General features: G+C 45.9%; 1 long non-coding RNA gene across 1 annotated transcript in view; it reads right to left on the minus strand.

Annotated features, from left to right (window-relative positions):
• Positions 1-2,842: 2,842 nt before the first annotated feature.
• Positions 2,843-26,544, minus strand: part of LOC141093146 (uncharacterized) — a 258,279-nt gene continuing 234,577 nt past the window's right edge. The window contains exon 2 of the long non-coding RNA XR_012232994.1: positions 2,843-3,063. This is a non-coding gene — a long non-coding RNA (uncharacterized lncRNA). The remainder of the gene's footprint in view (positions 3,064-26,544) is intronic.

The raw sequence follows: 26,544 nt of genomic DNA on the forward strand, positions 1-26,544 counted from the left end.
TTTATTAAGTTAGGAGCATTAAAGGGGTTGTCCAGGTTTGTGCTGAGTTTGCAGTCATTTTATGTGACTGCAGACTGCTGAATTCTCACATTGCTCACTACATGCTGTCAAGATTCTCTCATGCCGGTGATTTACATACATGTAGTTACGTGCTGACATGTGTGGCCTCACTCAATGAAAATGAACGGAGCGAGGCCGGGCACGTCTAGTCGGAATGTGGCAAGAAGTATACAAATCACATACTTGCGCTGACATGACCGTCTATCGGCAAGGGAGAATCCTAAAAGTGTGCAGTGCATTAGTTGTGAGAATTCAGAAGCCTGCAATGTCAGGATTCAGCTCTGCAGGTTCCAGTACTCATCACATGGACACTTCACACGTATGTGACTCTCATACTTATGGTCCTGTGACTAAGAGCTTCTCTTCCAGACCAAGTGTTTATTTCCCACGGGCCACACCATTGCTTGGCTGCATTCAGCCTCTGTTGTGAAAGCCTGGAAGTTTGGGGTTATTCTGCACTGTTATTTCTGCTTTTTCTATGGAGAGTGTACCTTTTGTACAGTATTTGCTTTAGGCACTTTGTAGGATTGAATCATTGTAATAGCTGTCCAACAAATTAGTGTATATTTATGCACTTTACACTTCATCCATTTGGTCTGTTTGTTCCCTTCATTTAGCTTAGCAGCCTCTGTATTTTAACCACTTTTTTAATATATGTCTAATAAAACTTAAAGGGAACCTGTCACCCCCAGGCGTTTTTAAGTAAAAGAGCCACCTTGTGCAGCACTAATGCTGCATTCTGTCAAGGTGGCTCTTTTATTTAGCGTCCCTTCCACCGCCAAAATAATCGTTTTTAAAATTGGTCAGACATACCTGATATTTGACAGGGGGGCAGGTCTTCCCCCCCCCCCCTGGAGACAGACGCCTCACATACGTCAGTCACGTCCTGATTTTGAATTTGGTGCTGATGTCATCACAGGTCATGCTGCACCACTGCCCTGCTGAGCTCCGCCCCTACTGGTCACATGGTGCTGATGTCATCACAGCTCATGCTTCACCACTGCTCTGGTGAGCTCCGCCCCTACTGGTCACATGGTGCTGACATCATCACAGGTCCTGCTGCACCACTGAAAGAATATTACAGCGCAGGCACGAGAAAAAGAAATGAAGCTGAGGAGGCGGCGCCAAATTCAAAAGCTGGACATGACTAACGTATGTGAGGTGTCTGTGTCCAGGGGGGAAAGACCTGCCCCCCTGTCAAATATCAGGTATGTCTGACCAATTTTAAAAATGATTATTTTGGCGGTGGAAGGGGCGCTAAATAAAAGAGCCACCTTGACAGAATGCAGCATTAGTGCTGCACAAGGTGGCTCTTTTACTTAAAATTGCCTGGGGGGTAACAGGTTCCCTTTTTTATGATTATACTCCATGAGCATGTAATGGAGTGCATGTAATCTCCTATTGCCCTGTCCCTCTCTCCCACCTCAGCCCTCACAATATCCTTATCCTCACACTCACCCCCAGTGCCCTGTCCCCCCTCCCCCACAATACCCCATCCTCTCACATTCACCTGCCAGTGTCCTTTCCCCCTTCCCGCACAATACCCCCATCCTCTCACATTCACCTGCCAGTGCCCTGTCCCCCTCCCCCACTTGTCCCACTCCCACACTTGCCCCCCTCCCCCACTCCAGCCTTCACAATACCCCGATCCTCTCATTCACCTCCAATTGCCTTGTCCCCCTCCTTTACTTCAGCTCCCACAATACCCCATCCTCTAACTTTCACCCCACAGTAACCATGACATGCCTTCATTTAATCAAACTAATAAATTCCATCCTCACTTACCGATGAAGTTTGCTGGCAGTGAGGCAGGACTAGAAAGTGTCTGAGAGAAATTCAAGGTTGGCACTAGTACCCAGCGTGCCTGAGTCAATCCTCCAAGCGTGCACAAAACTGCAGCTTGGCAGAAGCTCCTCAGGTCTGTAAGGCCTCTTTCACACTTCAGTCTTAGAATCAGTCACAATCCGTCAAAGTGTTGAAAAAACGGATCCTGTACAGATTGTAAAAAAACTGATGCACCGGATCCGTTTTTTGATGGATCCGTCGAAGCAGCAGTTGTTGGAATTTTAAAGGGACAGAATTCTGAGAGAGAGAGAGATTTTTTTATGTGCCAGAAAGGCTGTGGGGGTTAAATTAAATCAAGAGAAATTGTCTCAGGCATGCTCAGTTTGAAAAAACGGAATCCAGCGACGGATTCCGTTTTTTGATGGACAGCGATGGATCCTGCTCTCATAGGCTTCCATTATAGCCAACGACGGACGGCGCTGGATCCATCTCTGTCCGTCTCCTCGACATACACAAAAAACGTTACTTTGTCCGTTGTCTCCGGCCGACGGACAAAGAATTTATGATGGATCCATCAAATGACGGATGAAACGGATGGCCATCCGTCACAATCCGTCACTAATACAAGGCTATGAGAAAAAAAACGGATCCAGCGGGCAAATTTGCTGGATCCGTTTTTTTCACAAAACGACTGACTGTGACTGAAACAGAGACTGAAGTGTGAAAGAGGCCTAAGCCTGCACCGTACACTGCAGGAGGGAGACTCTCCAACTGGCCACTGTGTTACCAGCGTGCAGAGTCTCCATCAGGCAGCGGAGCAGGCATTTTCCTGCTCTCCTCCTGTGTTGTGCTCTGCCTCATTACTCCCAGTGGGCCCCTTCATGTGATGGGACCCGGGGCAACGGCCCCCCTGCCCCCCCAGTAGCTACGCTACTGGTGCCGTTGTTTTCAGCGGGCCAGGAACAGGTGTTGCAGAGTTCAATTGGAGAGGCCATAGTTAATAAACATATTTTTACTGAACAATGACTTTTGAGGAACTACGGTATGTACAACACACAGTAGGCACTCATCTTCATAGACGTTTCTGTTATTATATGGAACATTTTCACACACTTTGTCCCTTTCCTGGAGTCACTCTCGTTTTCCACTTCACTTAGCTCTTCTGAAAATGGCTGTCCACTAACGTTCACCATCCAACCTGACGGAACTGGAGAAGATCTGCAAGGAAAAATGGCAGAGTATATCCAAATCCAGGTGTGAAAAATTTGTTTCATCATTTCCAAGAAGACTCATGGCTGTACTAGCTCCAAAGGGTGCTTCTATTCAATACTGAGAAAAGGGTCTCAATACTTATGACCATGTGATATTTTGGATTTTCTTTTTTAATAAATATGCAAAAAATTCTACATTTCTGTTTTATTTCAAGTCAAGTTGGGGTGCAGAGTGTACATTAATGAGAAAAAAAGAACTTTTTTGAATCTACCAAATGGCTGCAATGAAACAAAGAGTGAAAAATTTAAAGGGGTCTGAATACTTTCCATACCCACAGTATATGCCTTGTCAAAAGTTCATCTGTGGAATCACCAACCTTCAGAAAATGCTTGAGACCATCAAGAATTTTTTCACAGGCAGTGTTGGTACACAGTTTCAAACAGTGACAATCCTCATTGTTCAACTGTGCTAAGTCAGAATATGCCAAGAACCACTCAAACAAGTAAAGAAAACAACATTTCATAATTACATCAAAGACATCAAGGTCAATTTAGAAAATTGCTAGAACCTTCAAGCCATTCTAAAGTACAATCCGGAAAACCAGCAATTGCTACGATGAAACTGGCTATTCTGAGAACCATCCCAGGAAAGGAAAACCAAGAATTAGCTCTACTGCAAAGGATAAGTTCATCACCCTAAAAAACGTAAATTTCTAGTATCTCAATTAATTAGTCTTATAAATGATGCACAGACATCAAGTAGCAGATACATCTCAACATCTACTGTTCAGAGTACACTATGAGAAGTAGGACTTTTATGGTCAAATTCCTGCAAAAAGAACCTTTGCTGAGGATTAAGAAGAAGACAAAGAGACTTTTTTGACCAATCAACACAGGACTGAACATTAGATAACTGGAAATCTATACTGTGGCCTGATGAGTCAAATGTTGAGATTTTTGGCACCAGATGCCATCAGATGACATGGCCTCATTATAAACAAAAATGCTGTAAAACAATACAAATTTTGCAAAAAACAGGTAGAAATGCAATAATAAACCAGGTCTAAAGTGCATAAAAGTCACCAATGCTCTGCTAACTCAGTAACTGCAGAGCTCCAAACCTGCTCTGGAATTGATATCAGCATAAAAACTGTGTGGCAAGCGTTTCACAGCATTTGTTTCCATGGCAATTCAGCTGCAAGCCTTACATCACCAAGCACAACTCCATTCGCACAATTTTATGCTTCCAATTTTGTGGGAACAGTTTAAGGAAGGGCCTTTTATGTTCCTGCACGACTTTGTCTCAAGCAAAATCCATAAAAGTTTTTTGTTGGGTAAGTGTTAAGTGGAAGAACTTGATTGGCTCGCTCATAAATCTGACCTTAACCTCATTGATCACCTAACGAATCCTAAGAGCCAGGCATGGAAGAGTGGAAGCTTCTGCAAGGGGGAGACCAACCTGATATTAATGACTATGGATTTTAAAAAATATGCAAGATTTAAAGGGGAATTTCCAAAATGAAGATTTATCACCTGTCACAGTTTTTGCCTAGGCGCACCTACATTCTTGCATCTGTTTGTCTGCACCCTTTGGGCTTCATTAACACATTCTTGTGATTTGTCGATGTGCTGTTTGATTTTTTTTTTCTCAAAAAACACAAGGGCCCTTTGAATATGTCTGAGGCATGAGTCAGAAATACGGATGAGTGCTATGCAAGAAAAAAAAAAAAAAAAAAAAAAATCGCATAGCACTCGGATCAATGTTAATCAATGGGGCAGCTCGTATCATCCATTTTTTTTTTTCTCTCCCGTTTTATACGTGTATACTGCGATTTACACTGTAATACGCCCTAGACTCGCCAATGCAAGTCTATGGGTGCGAGGAAAAAAAACAGATTACACACGGACCATGCGTGTGACTTGCGAAAAATACGCACCGGTGTCCTTTGGAAAAGCCGGCAATTTAGTGCGCTATACTGTAAAATCACACTGACATGTTAAAATAGATTAGATAGAATACATGTATACAGATAGGTATGTGTATATATATATATATATACCTATAGTATCATTGACACACACACATATATATATTTAGACTTCATAGAGTTATAGATAGCAGAATAGGGGAAAAATAAATTGTCGGCATCTGTAAAATCATTACAGAACCCGACAGGAAATAAGACATGGTTTACATACAGTAAACCATTGCATATCCGTTATTTTTTATATGTCTCTCACTAATAATGTTAGTAGTGTATGTGTGGTAAATTTAGGAGCTGCAGGTGTTAAAAGGATTAATTCCCAGAAAAAACTGGCGTAGGCTCCCGCCCAATTTTCTCCGCCAAAGAGGGCAAGCCAGTGACTGAGGGCAGAAATTAATAGCCAAGAGAGGGACCATTGTTTTTGGGCCCCCCTGGCTAAAAAAAATCTGCCCCTAGCCACCCCAGAAAAGGCGCATCTGTGAGATGTGCCAATTCCTGCACTTACCTGCTCTCTTCCCAATGCCCTGTACCTGATTAATAATGGACAAGTGTCAATAAGACACCTGTCCATTATTAATCCACTAGTATGAAAGAGGTTAAAAACACACACACATATTAAGAAAAAAGACTTTTAATGAAATAAATAAACACACATTTTTTTTCCTTCTTTATTACACTCCCAATCCATTCTAAGCAATTGTTCTCCTGTAAATAATCCAAAATAAAAAAGCAACAATATCCCATACCTGTCCGCCGTAAAGTCAAGCCCCACGCCGCAATCCATCTGAAGAAGTTAAATAGTTTATAACCGGGACCGGTGCTAATGCGACCGGCCCGGCTGTAAACCATGGAGGAATGAAGGAAAAGCTGCGTGTGCAGCCTCCCCGCTTGACCTGAGATGAACTGGTTAGCGTGGGAAAGTTTCTAAACATTTTCCCATGCTGGTGAGTTGACCTCAGTCCAGGCGGGGAGTCTGCACAGCCTCACTGAGCGGTAGTCACTGAGGCTGCGCAGACTCCCTGCCAGACCTGCGGTCAACTCACCAACATGGAAAATGTTCAGAAACTTTCCCACGCTAATTAGTTCATCTCCGGTGAGGCGATGGATCCATTATACAGTTGTGGCCAAAAGTATTGACACCCCTGCAATTCTGTCAGATAATACTCAGTTTCTTCCTGAAAATGATTGCAAACACAAATTTTTTGGTATTATTATCTTCATTTAATTTGTCTTAAATGAAAAAACACAAAAAGAATTGTCCTAAAGCCAAATTGGATATAATTCCACTCCAAACATAAAAAAGAGGGTGGACAAAAGTATTGGCACTGTTCGGAAAATCATGTGATGCTTCTCTAATTTGTGTAATTAACAACACCTGCAACTTACCCGTGGCACCTAACATGTGTTGGCAATAACTAAATCACACTTGCAGCCAGTTGACATGGATTAAAGTTGACTCAACCTCTGTCCTGTGTCCTTGTGTGTACCACATTGAGCATGGAGAAAATAATGAAGACCAAAGAACTGTCTGAGGACTTGAGAAACCAAATTGTGAGGAAGCATGAGCAATCTCAAGGCAACAAGTCCATCTCCAAAGACCTGAATGTTTCTGTGTCTACCATGCGCAGTATCATCAAGAAGTTTAAAGCCCATGGCACTGTGGCTAACCTCCCTAGATGTGGACGGAAAATAAAAATTGACAAGAGATTTCAACGCAAGATTGTGCGGATGTTGGATAAAGAACCTCGACTAACATCCATACAAGTTCAAGCTGCCCTGCAGTCCGAGGGTACAACAGTGTCAACCCGTACTATCCGTCGGCGTCTGAATGAAAAGAGACTGTATGGTAGGAGACCCAGGAAGACCCCACTTCTTACCCTGAGACATAAAAAAGCCAGGCTGGAGTTTGCCAAAACTTACCTGAAAAAGCCTAAAACGTTTTGGAAGAATGTTCTCTGGTCAGATGAGACAAAAGTAGGGCTTTTTGGGCAAAGGCATCAACATGGAGTTTACAGGAGAAAAAAAGAGGCATTCAAAGAAAAGAACACGGTCCCTACAATCAAACATGGCGGAGGTTCCCTGATGTTTTGGGGTTGCTTTGCTGCCTCTGGCACTGGACTGCTTGACCATGTGCATGGCATTATGAAGTCTGAAGACTACCAACAAATTTTGCAGCATAATGTAGGGCCCAGTGTGTGAAAGCTGGGTCTCCCTCAGAGGTCATGGGTCTTCCAGCAGGACAATGACCCAAAACGCACTTCAAAAAGCACTAGAAAATGGTTTGCGAGAAAGCACTGGAGACTTCTAAGGTGGCCAGCAATGAGTCCAGACCTGAATCCCATAGAACACCTGTTGGAAGATCTAAAAATGGCAGTTTGGAGAAGGCACCCTTCAAATATCAGGGACCTGGAGCAGTTTGCCAAAGAAGAATGGTCTAAAATTCCAGCAGAGCATTGTAAGAAACGCATTGATGGCTACCAGAAGCGGTTGGTCGCAGTTATTTTGGCTAAAGGTTGTGCAACCAAGTATTAGGCTGAGGGTGCCAATACTTTTGTCTGGCCCATTTTTGGAATTTTGTGTGAAATGATCAATGTTTTGCTTTTTGCTTCATTCTCTTTTGTGTTTTTTCATTTAAGACAAATTAAATGAAGATAATAATACCAAAGAATTTGTGTTTGCAATCATTTTCAGGAAGAAACTGAGTATTATCTGACAGAATTGCAGGGGTGTCACTACTTTTGGCCACAACTGTATGTCCATCTTGCAAGCCGGTGAGAAAATCTCGCCGTACGGATGCCATACGGATGTCACATGGATGCTTAGATGCGAGAAAATCGTATCCTCGCATTGCACATGGATGACATACGGATCACTGTTCAGGGAACATTTCTGCGATTCTCGGCCATGAAAAATGGACAGTATTTTTATACGTCTAGTGTGACTCCAGCCTTATTCTGATCCTCAAAATTGGATCACAATAGGACATGCTTTGAGCCTCATGGATCTGACATTCAGAATCGTGATTTTCACGGACATGTGAATAGATCCATTAAACACTATGAGTCCATGTGCTGTCCTATAAAAAAAAAATCAGCTCAACTCTAATGGCTTGAGTGAGGCAAAGCTACAATACCAAACACAGCTCGTTAACAAGAGTAACTATTTCTTAAAAACTATTTCTTAAAAAAAACAGACTTTTCCCCATTAACAGATACCATTATAATGAGTACTAAGTGATTTCAATGCCATGGCTGATGCAGTATACACTGTGGCTAATATTGATTTGTTTTCATTACAATGCCTGAAAATAACAATGAAATGTGTTAGGCAGTAAGAACTTACAGTATATGACTGGAAAGAAGGAATAAGTTTAAAGCATTTGAGCCACTTTGACAAAGGCCATTGTTATGGCAATGTGAGTGGAAGCATTACTGTGGGATGTTTGCATGATTGGACTGGCCCACTGGGACACCAAAGAATTCTGCGATTGACCAAGGGAATCTTGTGGGCCCCCGAGCAGGACGCAGAGGGGTCCCACTTGTGTCAACTGAATCGTGTGCACATTCAGCTGAAATGTATTTCCCCTTCACCATAGGCCGCTGCCCCAGTGTTCTGTCCCCACATGAGGCGAATGGAGGTGTAGTTGATTGGGGTTGGGAGAGATTCCTACCTTCCGTTTCCTCAATGCAGAGCTGACAGGACCATTGTTGCTGTTTTGCTGTTCATGCGTCCGGAGAGATGATACACACCAGATATTGTGAAGTCCAGACTTGTTTATTGGAAATCTGGACATACAGCGTATGATTGGTAGTGCAGTACTTCTCCAGAAATGCAGGTATAACAACCAAGGTGGTACAGCAAGAGGCAGCAAGGTGAGCAACGGATTTGTATGTGAAATTATGGTAAAAAAACTGATGCCTTTCACAGCCTGGTAAGCGTGTCTCTCCCAGAGAAAATCAAACTAATAATGGCCACCGGCAGGAAGAGAAGGACTGACCTGACCTGGAAGTGGAAGGCATGTACGAGAATTCATTAGCTGCAGTCTGCTATACAGAAAAGGACAGCAGGTGACAGCAGACCCAATGCAAAACTGAACACAAACTATATAAGCATATTGTAGTGAAACCTCCACCAGGGGGAGCTGGTGAGGGAAGAGAGGTTACAGACTAAGAGCAGCAACCCTGAGCAACAGCACAGGTGCCACAGGTAACGAGAGAGAATAGTCAGACGAACCGGGTCATAAACTAGCAGGAGCAGACGTACCAGAAGGAGCAGCAATACACGTAGTCAAAATACCAAGCCGAGAGTCAGAAAGCCAGAACATGAGCACGGGGTCCAAAACGTGAGACAAAATACGTGGTCGGGGTACAAGCCGGGGAGTCAGATGCCAGAGAGGGAGCGTAACAGCAGAGACAAATACCAAGAGACGGTGTCAGAAATCAGTCCGGGTCATACACGTGAATATCAGTCAAAGACAGGAGGAACACCAAGGTACAAGGGTCAAAGGCTCTAAACTGGAAGCTTGAGCTAACACTGGTCAGCAGGCTGTGAGAGACTGAAATAGCCCAGCTAGCTCCAGAACGAGGCTGAGGAGATTAACTCCAGCATGACCAGTCCGGAGTGAAGACAGCAGAAAATAAACTCCGGACTGGACCATGACATTATCCCCCTCTCAATGGGGGGGGCCACTGGACCCCCAGGCTTCCCTGGATGATGAGTGTGAAAGGACCGGACCAACCAATCCGCATGGACCAAACGCGCCGGCACCCATGACCTATCCTCAGGACCGTATCCCTTCCAATGGACCAAGTACTGAAGTGAATGACGGAGCATACGAGAATCCACCACCTGTTCCACCTCATACTCGGTCAGACCATCTACCATAACAGGCGGCGGGTGCGAGGGAGACTCATCAGAGGAAGGCACCAATAGCTTCAAAAGCGTTTATGGAACACATTAGGAATCCGTAATGACGGAGGCAAACGCAGGCGAAAGGCCACAGGATTAATCACCTCTAAAATCTCATACGGACCAATAAACTTGGGACCCAACTTAGCAGAGGGAATTCTCAGCCTTATGTTTTTGGTGGATAACCATACCTTATACCCCACCTGATAAGTCAGCCCCACCTAGCGTCGTTTATCCGCAAAAAATTTATACTTGCACTGAGCCTCCCCAATGTTTCTCTGAACCTCTCTCCAAACCTCCTCCAACCGCAAAAAGGCCGAGTCAGCCCCTGGACACTCCGAATCTAGTCTGGAGAATTCACCAAAATGAGGGTGAAACCCATAGTTGCAGAAGAAAGGAGAAGTACCAGTAGACTGATTGACACGATTATTGAAGGCAAATTCCGGTATAGGTATCACAGAGCACCAATCATCCTGTCTGGATGTGACAAGACACCGCAGGATCTGCTCCAAAGACTGATTGGTCATTTCAGTCTGACCATTGGTCTTGGGAATGGTAGGCCGATGAAATGGTCAGACTGATGCCCAGCCTTTTACAAAAAGCTCTCCAGAATTTTGCCACGAATTGCACCCCTCTATCAGACACCACACTGACAGGCACACCATGCAACCGAATCACATGCTCAATGAATAGCTTAGATAGAGTCCCAGCATTAGGAAGGCCCGTTAAGGGTACAAAATGTGCTTGTTTACTGAACCTATCCACAACTACCCAGATCACAGTTTTGCCAGTAGAGGGTGAGAGATCGGTGATAAAATCCATGGACAGGTGAGTCCACGGTCTATCCGGAATTGGCAGTGGCACCAATTCCCCGGCCGGCCGGTTGTGGGAGGCTTTAGCGCAGGCACAAGTTTCACAGGAGGACACTAAACCAGTGACGTCAGAAGTCATCGAGGGCCACCAGAACAGCCTAGTGATGGCTTTACGAGTGGCCGAGATTCCAGGATGCCCACTCAGAGCTGAGTCGTGGAACTCCCGAAGCACCCTTAACCGATACTGGACAGGCACAAAGAGCTTATTTTCAGGTATGGACGGAGGAGCAAGAGATTGGGCCTCACGAATCTCCTGATCCAATCTCGGGGACACCACAGCTACCACCACCCCGCGCTGCGAGACAAGGCATCCGTCTTCACATTCAAGGAACCTGGTCTGAAAGTGATGGAAAACTGAAATCAGGAAAAAAAAAAGTGACCACCTTGCCTGTCTCGGAGTCAGACGTTTGGTGGATTCGATGTAAGACAGGTTCTTGTGATCTGTAATGACAGTGATACGATGGACAGCCCCCTCCAAAAAATGCCTCCATTCTTCAAAAGCCAATTTAATGGCCAACAACTCTCGGTTACCCACATCATAATTCCTTTCATCAGAGGAAAATTTTTAGAAAAGAAGGCACAGGGTTTTAAGTTAGTTAATGTGGTGGGCCCCTGGGACAACACAGCCCCCACTCCCACCTCAGAGGCATCCACTTCTATGATGAATGGTTTAGACAAGTCAGGTTGCACCAGTACCGGAGCAGTCATGAAACGTTCTTTTAACAAAGAAAACGCCGCCACAGCTGGAGCTGACCAGTTTTTGAGATCCACCCCCTTTTGGGTGAGATCAGTGAGGGGTTTGACCACTTGAGAGAACCCCTTGATGAATTTTCTATAATAATTGGCGAAACCCAGATATCGCTGCAGACCCTTGAGATCTCTGGGTTGCACCCAATCCACAATGGCCTGTACCTTCCTAGGGTCCATACGAAACCCCTCAGCAGACAGGATGACCCCTAGAAAGGACAATTCTTGAGTAAAAAATGAACATTTCTCCAAATTGGCAAAGAGTGAGTTCTCCCTGAGCCTCTGGAGAACCGCATGAAGATGACCCATATGACTTTGTCTATCAGAAGAATATATGAGTATATCGTCAAGATAAACAACTGCAAAGCGTCCAATAAAATCAGAAAAAACATGGTTAATGAAATTCTGGAATACTGCTGGTGCGGTAGTCAAACCGAAGGGCATAACCAAATTTTCAAACAGACCCTCAGAGGTGAGAAACGCAGGTTTCCATTCATCCCCCTCCCACATACGGATGAGATTGTATGCTCCCCTGAGGTCCAACTTGGAGAACCACCTGGCCCCCAACAATTGATTGTACAAATCAGGTATCAGTGGGAGAGGGTAAGCGTTTCTTATGGTTATTTTATTCAGTTCTTGAAAATCGAGGCATGGGCGTAAACCACCATCCTTTTTTTCACAAAAAAGAACCCCGCTGCCACGGGAGAGACAGATGGCCGTATATGCCCTTTAGGCCGGGGTCACACTGGCGAATAAAACGGACGAATGCAATGCGATAAAAAAATCGCATTGCATTCGAACCCATGTTATTCTATGGGGCAGCTCACATCATGCGATTTTTTTTATCGCATCCGATCCTCTGACTGAGACAATCGCAGCATGCTGCGATTGTCACCGATTTTCGGATCGGATTCGACAATACAAGTCAATGGGGGCGAGAAAAAATAGGACTAAAAACGGACCCGATGTGTGAGTTGCGATAAAATCGCACCCGGTGTCCTTTAGCAAAAGTGACGTCAGCAGGAGTCCCTGCAATTTAATACAACGAATTAACCCCTTAAATTAACCCCTACAACTCCATAATTTTACCCACAAACACTCATCTAATTAATAGTGATAGACATACCAAAAAAAACATGAAATGAAATGGTTAACTATATGTAAACCATGTGTCATTTCATGTCGGGCAGGAGAATAAATATCCAAAAGCCGACAAATGTTTCTGCGGCTATTCTGCTTTGATGAACTGTATGAATTAGAATTATATGTATAAATGTGTCTCTATGACATGTATTATATATATATATATATATATATATATATATATATATATATATATATATATAAATATATATATGTATGTCTAGATCTATTAATTCGATTGTGTGGGGAAACCTGTCATTGGGCTCCATTATTTGTCCATTTTGCTATCCTGCGAGAAAATCTCGCCAGACGGATGTCAAAAGGATGCTTACATGCGATTAAAATCGCATCAATGAAAAAAAATCGCATCAAAAACGGTAAAGATACCTTTGTGCGATTTCGGACCGTTAAAATGAGACCGATTTTTTATTCGTTGTGTGTGACTCCAGCCTTACGGAGGATCTCAGAGATATACTCCTTCATAGCAGCCCGCTCAGGGCCGGAGAGATTGTACAGCCGGGCTTTGGGCAATTTGGCACCGGGAACAAGATCCACGGCACAATTGAATGGGCGGTGTGGTGGTAGAACCTCAGCCTCCTTTTCGGAGAACACATCCTCAAAATCCTTCAGGTACTCCGGAATACCCTCCAGACTGACGGATGACATAGACACAGTAGCAAGACAATTTTCAGAACAACCAGGTCCCCATTTGACAATATCCTGGGACCCCCAGTCAATAACCGGGTTATGTCGTTGCAACCAGGGAAACCCTTACACCAGGCCAGCAGGGAGGTTATCCAAAACAAAGCATGACATGCTCTCCTGGTGTAGGGCCCCCACCCTGAGGGTGAAATCTTTAGAAATGAAATGGAGACCATCCTTAGTGAGAGGTGTAGAGTCAATAGCCACAATTTTTAAGGGAGTCCCCAACCTAACTGTCCCTAATCTACAGCGAGCCATCAGCTTAGAGTCAATCAGGTTCAGGGATGACCCACAGTCTACAAAAGCCGAAGTATGGAAAAAGCCATTCTCAACACCAAGTTCCACCTTTAGCAGTATCTTTGAAAAAGAAGAAAAAGGTACCTGAGAGTCTGGGTGACCTCCACGATTATCACCCAGACTCAGCCGCTTGTTAGTCGGAGGACAGGAGGGGCAGTCTTTTTTCCAATGTCCGGGATCTTCGCAGTAAAAACACAATTTTCCATCACGTTGCCGTTTCCTCTCTTTCTCCTGGGGGTTGGTGGCTCCCACCTCCATAGGTTCAGATGGAAGCAAAACATCAGGTTTAGCAGGGAAAAACGGAAACCCTCGCTGAGTAACACCTCTCTCCCGCAGTCTCCGATCCATGCGGATAGCCTGAGTCATAGCCTCCTCCAATGAGCTGGGAGGTGGATGGAGAGCCTGAGCGTCCTTCAAGCAATCCGACAGTCCCTTCCTGAACAGACATCTCAGTGCGGAGTTATCCCAGGACACCTCAGTGGACCATCGATGGAATTCGGAGCTGTACCATTCGGCTGAGTGCTTCCCTTGCCCCAGACCCAAACTAGTGTCCTCTGCCACCCTAACACAGTCCGGTTCATCGTAGATAAGTCCTAGGGCCTCCAAAGAACCTATCTACCGACATCCGTTCAGGGGCAGTAGGGGGTAACGAAAAAGCACAGGATTGGGGACCCTCCCTAAGTAAGGAGATAACAATCCCCACCCGCCGAGTCTCATCCCAGACGATCGGGGTCTAAGAGAAAACCATAATTTACAATTCTCCTTGAATATGTGAAATTTATCTTTTTCGCCAGAAAATGTGTCAGGAAGTTTAACTGAGGGTTCAGGAGAGTGCAAAATAGCATCTACAGAGTCACCTGGTGGACAAACAATGTGAGAGGTACTTCCCTGCATGGTCTTAATAGTCTCAGTCAGTTCTTTCTGTAAGTGGGTATGAAACATGACAAGGGACTGATGATTCACAGAAAAGTCCTGCGCCATCTGCGTCAAACTGGACACTTGATCTGCCAAGTTATGCAGCAGGTCCATGACCAGAGAAAAAAAAGTGCAAAATCCCGTTTAAATGTATTGGTTAGAGATAATGTAGTGAAACCTCCACCAGGGGGAGCTGGTGAGGGAAGAGAGGTTACACACTAAGAGCAGCAACCCTGAGAAACAGCACAGGTGCCACAGGTAACGACAGAGAATAGTCAGACGAACCGAGTCAGAAACTATCGGGAGCAGACGTACCAGAAGGAGCAGCAATACACGTAGTCAAAATACCAAGCCGAGAGTCAGAAAGCCAGAACATGAGCACGGGGTCCAAAACGTGAGATGAAATACGTGGTCGGGGTACAAGCCGGGTGTAATGTATAATAATTAGATCTGTCTCTTTAAGCAAGCCAGACTTATGGGACTTGGGGGGTGGAGACAAGAGGGATGAGAAGGGAAGTTTCAGTTTCACTTCTGGGTAGCATGGGAATGCAACTGTTATGCTGTGTGCTGGAGGACGAAGAATAAAACATATCTAAAGTTTAATACCTTGAATTCTTCATAACGTGTGGATATTACACCGGGGAGTCAGATGCCAGAGAGGGAACGTAACAGCAGAGACAAATACCTAGAGACGGGGTCAGAAATCAGTCCGGGTCATACAGGTGAATATCAGTCAAAGGCAGGAGGAACACCAAGGTACAAGGGTCAGAGGCTCTAAACTGGAAGCTTGAGCTATCACTAACACTGGTCAGCAGGCTATGAGAGACTGAAATAGCCCAGCTAGCTCCAGAACAAGGCTGAGGAGATTAACTCCCACATGACCAGTGCGGAGTGAAGACACCAGAAAATAAACTCCGGACTGGACCATGACACATATAATCATAACCTTAGATGGAACAGCACACCCAGCAAAGGCAAACATGTGCCGTCTGTGACAGGCGCACTCTTGTTAGTTGCCGGCCTCTGTTAGGTCGGCGGCCATTTGTAGATGAGTGCATCGGATCTTTAGAGGACGTCGCGTTGCCCTGAGAGCGCAGGCAGGTAAGTGTTTTTTTTTCCCTTCTGTAGATGCGGCATGGTCAAGGGCCAGGACAAGGGTCCAGGATGTATATATGGGAGAGCCAGGATGGATATGTGAGAGGGCCAGTATGGATATATGGGCGGGTTAGAATGGATATATGGGGGTTAGGATGCATATATGGGGCCAGGACGAGGGACCTGGATGGATATATGGGGGAGCCAGGATGGATATATGGGGCCAGGACAAGGGGCATATGGTGGCCATGATGGATATATGCTGGGGGCAAGAGACATATGGGGGGTCAGGATGGATACATTGGAGAGTAGGATGCACATATAGGGGCCAGGATACACATATGGGTGCCAGGACAAGGGACATACGGGGCCAGGATGCACATATGTGTGCCAGGATGGATATCTGGGGACCAGGATGCACATATGGGGGCCAGGCTGGACAAGGGTTACAGGGGGCAAGGCTGGACAAGGGACATAGGGGGCCAGGCTGGGGCATATTATTAAAAAAGGGGGCCAGGCTAGATGAAATTATTAAATAAAGGGGGCCAAGATGAGGGACTTTATTACTGTTTGGGACCAGAATGAGGGACATACTTTATTAGTTTATGGTGACAAGTGAGGAACATAATTTCTTTAGGGTCCAATTAGGGAAATTATTACTACTGTAATATAACTTACCTTTTAGGAATGTTTTGCATGGGGTGGGGACCAAAAGGGGGTGTCGGATACTGTGCAGGGCAGTACTGCGTCGCTTTTTTCTTCATCTGATGTAGTGTTTTTTTGCTGGAAGCCCCAAAGAGAATGAATGGAGCTGCATTTTAAAATTCAGATAAGTGTTCTGTCAAGGATAAAACTTCCCCATTCTTAAGATCAGTGCAGTTTCTAATGGTCAGACAGACGTAAATGATGACTTATCCTGTAGAGCCCATGGATTGGTGATAACTTGTTTTATCCAAAGATCCCCTTTAATGCAAACTACCATAATTGTACATCTCCGTTACGGTGTGTGCACAGTAGATGGGCAGGACCTGCTTGTGTTTTACAGTTGATGCTCCACTATTAACAGGGATAGTGGCTTACAGGTATTTACATATAGCTGTAGGGTGGGCCCGTAGGGTCAATTCCCCCTGTGGACCCCAGACACCACTGGGTGTTCACATTATGCAGCAGTTAATACCTACCAGAAGTTGTCTAAGGCTATGTGCACACGTTTCGGAATTGCCGCGGATATTTCCACGGGAATTCCGTAATTCCATTCCGAGAAAACTGCATTTTAATTCCTGCCTATTTTCCGCGGAAAAACTAGCGATTTGCAAGCGTAATTAGCTTGCAGAATGCTAGCGTTTTCCAAGCGATCTGTAGCATCGCTTGGGAAAACTGACAGGTTGGTCACACTCGTCAAACATAGTTTTTGACTAGTGTGACCAACTTTATACTATTGAGGCTACCTATGCAGCATCAGTAGTAAAAAGATCTAATGTTAAAAATAATAAAAAAAAATAAAAATCGTGTTTTTCTCACTTTCCGACGTCCCGCGCAGAGTTCCCAATCCTCGCGATGCTCCCGGCAGGACCCGTTCCCAGTGATGCATTGCGACAATGATGTTTGATGACGTTGTGGTCTCGCGAGACCGCTATGAGACCACAACGTCATCAAAGGTCATTGCGCAATGCATCACTGGGAACAGGACCTGCCAGGAGCATCGCTGAGGCCTGCTGATGCTGCGAGGGACATCGGAAGGTGAGAATATGACCATTTTTTTATTTTAATTCTATTTTTAACAGGGATATGGTACCCAGAGCCTTGGAGGAGAATCTCCTCTCCTCCAGACCGTGGGTACCATCTGCAAATGTTCTGCTTACTTTTCGCATGGTGGGCACAGCCACATGTGGAAAGTAAGAAGAACAATGCATTCCTATGCGTGCGGATTTTCCCGCGATTCCGCACAATGAATGAGCATGCTGCATATTTTTCCGCGATGCAATTCTGCCGCGGAAAAATCTGCAGCATTAGCAGAGCATGTGCGGAATCACAAAGGATTGCATGGGATGCTTTTTTTGTGTTTTCGCGGCAAAATTGCACGTTTAAAATCGCCGCGAACACGCAAAAAAAAGCTACGTGTGAACACAGCCTAAGGAAGGAAAGATGGTGAAATGCAGACAGGATCATGAGCATTCAAGGGGTATTGATACACGTGGAGAGCAATAACTACTCTATCTAATCTGATCTCACAGAAGAACTATTGTAAATATATAATATTTATAGGCTTGACTGTACTAAGGATCGGGGGCATGCACTACGCGTGGAGGGATGGCAATTCCGATAGATGAATAGGAAAGGGTTCTTTACAGTTAGAGCAGTCAGACTGTGGAATGCCCTACCACAAGAGTCAGTAACGGCAGGCACAATAACAACCTTTAAAAAAGGGCTGGATGCAGGGTCAGACTGGCCCACCAGGACACCAGAGAATTCTCATGTGGGCCCAGGTCCTCAGCAGGACCCATAACAGGAAGTACAGGGGGCCCACTGGTTTCAACTGGCTGTGCATCCTCAGATGCACATTCAGCTGAAATGTATTGCAGTGCAGACTTTCTGCACGGCAATAGTTAACATGGCCGCCGACCTAAGAAAGGCTCCCGGCTAATGTAAGTGTGCCCATCACCGGTATATGACATCACTGTCATGCTCCACCTGTGACGGGTGCACTGAAGTCAGGCACACTGCTATCAGCCGCACGAGACCTAGCCTAGAGGTCAAGCGGCTGCGGGATCTCAGTTAGGTAAGAAGAACTTTTCTTTTTTTTTTCTTCTTTTGTGCATGTGGCTTGATTTGAGAACAGGGACATTGGGGGCTAAGCTGGATTGTTATGGTTCTGGATTGCTAGGGTTCTGGGTGGATGATCAGAGTGCTGGATGGATGAATTGTGTGCTTGATGGATGATCAGGGTGCTGGATGAATGGTCAGGGTGCTGGATGGATGATCAGGGTGCTGGATGTATGGACAAGGTGCTGGATGGATATACAGAGTGTTGTATGGAGGGTAAGGGTGCTGGATGGAGGATCAGGGTGCTGGATGGAGGGTCAGGATGCTGGATGGAGGGTCATGGTGCTGGATGAAGGGTCATGGTGCTGGATGAAGGGTCAGGATGCTGGATTAATAGACAGTGTGCTGGATGAATGGACAGGGTGCTGGATGGATAGACAGGGTGCTGGTCGGAGGGTCAGGGTGCTGGATGGATGGTCAGGGTACTGGATGGATGGTAAGGGTACTGGATAGTAAGGCTGCTAGATTGCTGTACTAAAATTTACTTTTTAAAATACTATTTTCCATGGGGGGAACAAAAGAAGAGTTATGTTATTGTGGAAGGCGGCACTATGTCACTTTTTTTCTGCATCTGGCATAGTGTATAAGTTGGGGAATGTGCTCTAGAAGTGATCAGCTGTTGATAACTGTGTCTTATTTTCTGCATAGATGAGTCCTCGCTGGAAGAAGTGATGGCTGTCTGCACTGGATGAAGAAGAAAAGCGAAGAGGAAGGACTTCAAGTATAGACATCACTGGTAAGTCAGTGTATTACATGCACACACACTATACACTATATACAGCTGTCGTGTGTATAATGTCACTGGCAATCACTGTATTACCTGTACACTATATATAGTATATACTAAGCACCTGTATATAATGTCACTTGTGATCACTATATTACCTGTATACTGACACTATATACAGAGCTCCTGTGTATAATGTGTAACAAATGGAAGTGGAGGCACAGGTGATGAAGTTCACATTTGTTTTTATTTTTTGAGTGGAAACTCGGGACCTCGGTCTGGGGGGCTCCGAAGGGGGCGTAACTAGTGAGACCCAGGTATCCGTAGTAAGATCCCTCAAACAGGACCAGAGAGGAATACCTGGAGGACACAGGTGCTACCTCCAGTTAGGCCCTGGACACGTGGCAGCTGTCCCAGTGGGACAAACAGGTAGACAGATAATACAGATATAGTGTAGCTGACCGGCGGACACCGGGTATGAGAGATGAAGCTGACTCTGGGGAAGGTAGTCAGATTCAGGGTAGATGGGAAGAAGCTGGCTCCAGCAACTTTAGCGTCGTCCAGAGGTTCGGATGGTGAGTGGCGGAACGGGATGACACTTGAGTATATAAGTACAGGTGTCATCTTAGGTTAGCCGAACAACTGGTCACTGGTATTCTGCGGAAACAAACGGTATAAGCAGAGTGCAAAATGGAGTGCTATAACAGCGCAGACAGAACAGGAACAGAACTGGATTATAGCAAGAGTAGATACTCGTTGCTCCAGCACCCTCCCTATGATGGAGGGGCCAGAAGTAGTAATCAGTGTGCTGCCATTGGTTAATTGAATTTTTCTAAATATGCATGCTGTCCCTTTAGGAGACTGGAGGTAAGCACGCACGTGTCCTAAGTACTCTCCCTTGAAGCCTGCTGGCAGAGTGCCAGGAAATGGGGGAGAAAGAAGCAGCAGCAGGACCCCCGAGGGACAGAGAGAGAGCAAGGATCCAGACAGGGATCTCGCAGAGGTACAGGGGCAGCCTCTGTAGCAGGAGCGGGTGAGGTACCAGAACTGGGGGCAGCACCAGAACCGGGTGCAGGGCCAGTACTGGGTGTAACAGTATCCCTCTTTACACCCCCTCTTTTTCAAGCCTGCGTGAAATCTTTTAAGAAGGAGAGGGGCCTGGATGTTCTCTTTAGGCTCCCAAGTACTCTCCTCAGGACCAAAGCCCTTCCAGTCCCCCAGGTAATAGGTCTTACCGCTTACTTTCTTATATGCTTTATCTTAAAAACATCATCCTCAGAGACAGGAACTCAAAACTACTGGTTTGAGGAGGGAAGCAGGCAAGGAGTTAGGCACACAAAAGGAAATAGGCAATTTCAGGTTGTAAGAGACCGGATTGATTTGTCTCAAGACTTCAAAGGGCCCAATGAAACGGGGACCCAATTTGTAGGAAGGCAACTTCAGACTGATGCACTTGGAGGAGAGACATACCTTGTCTCCGGGGCGAAAGGTGAGAGCATCCAGGCGTCTTTTGTCTGCATGCCTTTTCATATGTTGAGAGGCTCTCTCCACAGCAGTCTTGGTATCTCTCCAAACTTTCGAGAAAAATCTTCGGTAAAGGTATTGGCTGCCGGAACGCCAGACGATCCATAGATAGGAAGAGAAATTCTAGGTTGGAGTCCAAACACAATCGGAAAGGGAGATTATCCAGAAGATGCACTTACTTGGTTGTTGTAGGTGAATTCCGCCCAGGACAGTAATTCTACCCATTCCTCGTGGTGTGCGTTGACGAAGTGGCGCAGAAATCCGGCCAGGATTTGATTGGTCCTCTCCACTTGCCCATTGGATTGGGGATGATATGCCAAAGAAAAATCCAGTTCTATTTTTACCAGTTTACAGACCGCACTCCAGAACTTTGAGGTGAACTGGACGCCCCTATCGGACACGATGTGGAGAGGAAATCCATGGAAACGGAGTCTGTGCTGAATGAAGTGATTCGCACGTTCAGGAGCAGATGGGAGACCGGGTAGCGGAATGAAGTGAGCCATCTTAGAGAAGCGGTCCACCACAACCCATACCACAGAACAGCCGGAAGAAATGGGAAGATTTGTGATGAAATCCATCGCGATGTGCTGCCAGGGAGCGGACGGAATCGGAAGAGGCAGAAGCCTACCAGCTGGTAGGCGTTTATCAGTCTTGTTACGGGCACATGAAGGACAGGCTGCGACATACTCCTGGATATCATTACCCATGGCAGGTCACCAGCAGTAACGGGTGATGAGTTGCTGAGTCTTTTTCTGACTGGCGTGGTCTGCCAACTTGGAATAATGACTAGAGTTGAGCGAAACGGGTCGAAAAAATTCAAAAGTCGCCGACTTTTGGCAAAGTCGGGTTTCATGAAACGAAACCCGACCCTAGGATGAGGTCGGCCACGAGGTCGGCGACTTACGCGCCAAAGTCGCGTTTCAAAAGTTTGTTTTGCGCTCTTTTTCAGCCAATCAGGATCCACGGACACTGTGGGCAACGTGATGACATAGGCAGGGGTCACCACCATCTTTCAGAAGGGCATGCAAGTGATTGGCTTGCTTTGGTGGGCGTCACAGGGGGTATAAAAGGGCGTGCACGCCGACCGCCATCTTACTTCTGCCGATCTCAGTATAGGGAGAGGTTGCTGATTCTGTAGGGAGAGCGTTAGGAGGGAAGAAGACAAAAAAACTGCTTCTGCTGCTAGCGATTTGGCCTGCACAACACACCAGTCACTGTGTGTGCAGTGCAAGGGGAGGCTATATAGTGGTGTATCAGTGGTGTTGGTTGTTGGGCTGCCTTCTAAGGCTTCCTGACATTCCTGCATTGCTGTTTACCCACTGCTCCGCAAACTGCTTTTTTAAAAGCAATCCAATCTCCCTTATCCTCTAGTCACTTTGGTCACAGCTGTGCCATCGAGCCTGTGACATAGCGCTCAGATATCAGTGGGCCTCACACAATCCAAAAGTGTCCAGTGTCCAAAAGTGTGTGCAGAGATTCAAAATCTCTCTTATCCTCTAGTCACTTTGGTCACAGCTGTGCCATCGAGCCTGTCACATAGCGCTCAGATATTCATTGGGCCTCACACAATCCAAAAGTGTCCAGTGTCCAAAAGTGTGTGCAGAGATTCAAAATCTCCCTTATCCTCTAGTCACTTTGGTCACAGCTGTGCCATCGAGCCTGTCACCTAGCGCTCAGATATTCATTGGGCCTCACACAATCCAAAAGTGTCCAGTGTCCAAAAGTGTGTGCAGAGATTCAAAATCTCCCTTATCCTCTAGTCACTTTGGTCACAGCTGTGCCATCGAGCCTGTGACATAGCGCTCAGATATTCATTGGGCCTCACACAATCCAAAAGTGTCCAGTGTCCAAAAGTGTGTGCAGAGATTCAAAATCTCCCTTATCCTTTAGTCACTTTGGTCACAGCTGTGCCATCGAGCCTGTCACATAGCGCTCAGATATTCATTGGGCCTCACACAATCCAAAAGTGTCCAGTGTCCAAAAGTGTGTGCAGAGATTCAAAATCTCCCTTATCCTCTAGTCACTTTGGTCACAGCTGTGCCATCGAGCCTGTGACATAGCGCTCAGATATTCATTGGGTCTCACACAATCCAAAAGTGTCCAGTGTCCAAAAGTGTGTGCAGAGATTCAAAATCTCCCTTATCCTCTAGTCACTTTGGTCACAGCTGTGCCATCGAGCCTGTCACATAGCGCTCAGATATTCATTGGGCCTCACACAATCCAAAAGTGTCCAGTGTCCAAAAGTGTGTGCAGAGATTCAAAATCTCCCTTATCCTCTAGTCACTTTGGTCACAGCTGTGCCATCGAGCCTGTCACATAGCGCTCAGATATTCATTGGGCCTCACACAATCCAAAAGTGTCCAGTGTCCAAAAGTGTGTGCAGAGATTCAAAATCTCCCTTATCCTCTAGTCACTTTGGTCACAGCTGTGCCATCGAGCCTGTCACATAGCGCTCAGATATTCATTGGGCCTCACACAATCCAAAAGTGTCCAGTGTCCAAAAGTGTGTGCAGAGATTCAAAATCTCCCTTATCCTCTAGTCACTTTGGTAACAGCTGTGCCATCGAGCCTGTCACATAGCGCTCAGATATTCATTGGGCCTCACACAATCCAAAAGTGTCCAGTGTCTAAAAGTGTGTGCAGAGATTCAAAATCTCCCTTATCCTCTAGTCACTTTGGTCACAGCTGTGCCATCGAGCCTGTCACATAGCGCTCAGATATTCATTGGGCCTCACACAATCCAAAAGTGTCCAGTGTCCAAAAGTGTGTGCAGAGATTCAAAATCTCCCTTATCCTCTAGTCACTTTGGTCACAGCTGTGCCATCGAGCCTGTCACATAGCGCTCAGATATTCATTGGGCCTCACACAATCCAAAAGTGTCCAGTGTCCAAAAGTGTGTGCAGAGATTCAAAATCTCCCTTATCCTCTAGTCACTTTGGTCACAGCTGTGCCATCGAGCCTGTCACATAGCGCTCAGATATTCATTGGGCCTCACACAATCCAAAAGTGTCCAGTGTCCAAAAGTGTGTGCAGAGATTCAAAATCTCCCTTATCCTCTAGTCACTTTGGTCACAGCTGTGCCATCGAGCCTGTCACATAGCGCTCAGATATTCATTGGGCCTCACACAATCCAAAAGTGTCCAGTGTCTAAAAGTGTGTGCAGAGATTCAAAATCTCCCTTATCCTCTAGTCACTTTGGTCACAGCTGTGCCATCGAGCCTGTGACATAGCGCTCAGATATCAGTGGGCCTCACACAATCCAAAAGTGTCCAGTGTTCAAAAGTGTGTGCAGAGATTCAAAATCTCCCTTATCCTCTAGTCACTTTGGTCACAGCTGTGCCATCGAGCCTGTCACATAGCGCTCAGATATTCATTGGGCCTCACACAATCCAAAAGTGTCCAGTGTCCAAAAGTGTGTGCAGAGATTCAAAATCTCCCTTATCCTCTAGTCACTTTGGTCACAGCTGTGCCATCGAGCCTGTCACATAGCGCTCAGATATTCATTGGGCCTCACACAATCCAAAAGTGTCCAGTGTCCAAAAGTGTGTGCAGAGATTCAAAATCTCCCTTATCCTCTAGTCACTTTGGTCACAGCTGTGCCATCGAGCCTGTCACATAGCGCTCAGATATTCATTGGGCCTCACACAATCCAAAAGTGTCCAGTGTCCAAAAGTGTGTGCAGAGATTCAAAATCTCCCTTATCCTCTAGTCACTTTGGTCACAGCTGTGCCATCGAGCCTGTCACATAGCGCTCAGATATTCATTGGGCCTCACACAATCCAAAAGTGTCCAGTGTCCAAAAGTGTGTGCAGAGATTCAAAATCTCCCTTATCCTCTAGTCACTTTGGTCACAGCTGTGCCATCGAGCCTGTCACATAGCGCTCAGATATTCATTGGGCCTCACACAATCCAAAAGTGTCCAGTGTCCAAAAGTGTGTGCAGAGATTCAAAATCTCCCTTATCCTCTAGTCACTTTGGTCACAGCTGTGCCATCGAGCCTGTGACATAGCGCTCAGATATTCATTGGGCCCCACACAATCCAAAAGTGTCCAGTGTCCAAAAGTGTGTGCAGAGATTCAAAATCTCCCTTATCCTCTAGTCACTTTGGTCACAGCTGTGCCATCGAGCCTGTCACATAGCGCTCAGATATTCATTGGGCCTCACACAATCCAAAAGTGTCCAGTGTCCAAAAGTGTGTGCAGAGATTCAAAATCTCCCTTATCCTCTAGTCACTTTGGTCACAGCTGTGCCATCGAGCCTGTCACATAGCGCTCAGATATCAGTGGGCCTCACACAATCCAAAAGTGTCCAGTGTCCACAAGTGTCTGCAGAAATTCAAAATCTCCCCTGTCCTATAGACACCTTGTACCTTGTTTTACATTACTATATAGTTTGTTGGATTTTGTCTACATTTCTACCAAAAATGAGGAAGGCTGGTGGAAGAGGCCGTGGAATTGGGCGGGGGTTGGCAGCTGGTAATGATGGTGTTGGTGGTGGATCTGATGGTAGTGGCAAGAGCAAAATAGGACCGAATGCAGGAGGTGTTGAGCCTGCGTCATCGTCTGGCTACATAAGGCCTCGAACGCTTAGTTTTCTAGGAGTTGGCAAACCGCTTTTAAAGCCAGAGCATCAGGAAAAAGTTTTGTCTTACATTGCTGACTCAGCCTCCAGCTCTATCGCCTCCTCTTCTTCAGTTGTAAAAAGTAAAAGCACTGAGTCGTCATTGGAGGCTCATGTTCATGAACCACACCTTTCCTTGTGTCCTTCACCCCAACCAAGATTGAAGGATGACGCAGGCCATACTACTGATTACTCCATGGAGCTTTTTTCACATACCATGCCTGGATTATCAAGTGAAATGGTGAATTACCCAGGCCAAGATGAATCTGACATGGAGTGCACTGATGCACAGCCGCTGATGGATGATTCTGCTGGTACATTCACTCAGAGCACTACATTGTCCTCACAGTGTACAGAGCCAGATTCTGACCCTGATGAGACTCAGGTGCCCCTTCCCGCACACTATACCACCATACACGGTGACACAGAGGAAGGTGCACATGACATAGAAGAGGAGGTGATGGATGACCCAGTTGTTGACCCAGATTGGCATCCATTGGGGGAAGAGGGTGCTGCTTCCAATAGCTCAGATGAGGAGCATCCACAGCAGACATCGACATCGCAACAGCTGTTATCTGGCAGGCCCGTAGCACTCCAAAGACAGGTTCCAAACATCAAAAGAGTTGCTGGACAGCTTGTCCAGAGGGTCAAAAGATCACAGCGTGCTAGGCCGCAAAATGTCTGCCAAAGTAGGAAGAGTGCAGTGTGGCACTTCTTTGAACAAAATCCTCATGATCAGGCCAAGGTTATCTGTAAGAAGTGCGCAAAGACCTTTAGCCGAGGGAAAAATCTGAAAAATTTGAATACCAGTTGCATGCTTAGACATTTAACCAGCATGCACTTGCAAGCGTGGACACAACACCAAACCTCAAGTGCCACATGTGCAACTGATCACAACGAAGGTAGTCAGCAACGCTACATTGTTTCCCCCACTGTAAGCCCACCGGTTAGCACAGCAGCAAATGTTGAGGTGTCATTGCAAGGCCATAGCAGTCAGGGAATCCCACTGTTATATCAACGAAAGACTGATTCTAGGCCATCAGAAAGAACACCAACTCCATCACCATCATCAACCCTCTCTCAGTCCACCCTGTCCACCGCTACTTCCACCATATGCAGCTCTCAAGTCC

This window comes from Dendrobates tinctorius, unplaced genomic scaffold, assembly GCF_039654945.1.
Source record: "Dendrobates tinctorius isolate UK_male_01 unplaced genomic scaffold, ASM3965494v1 ptg000062l, whole genome shotgun sequence".
NCBI lineage: Eukaryota > Metazoa > Chordata > Amphibia > Anura > Dendrobatidae > Dendrobates > Dendrobates tinctorius.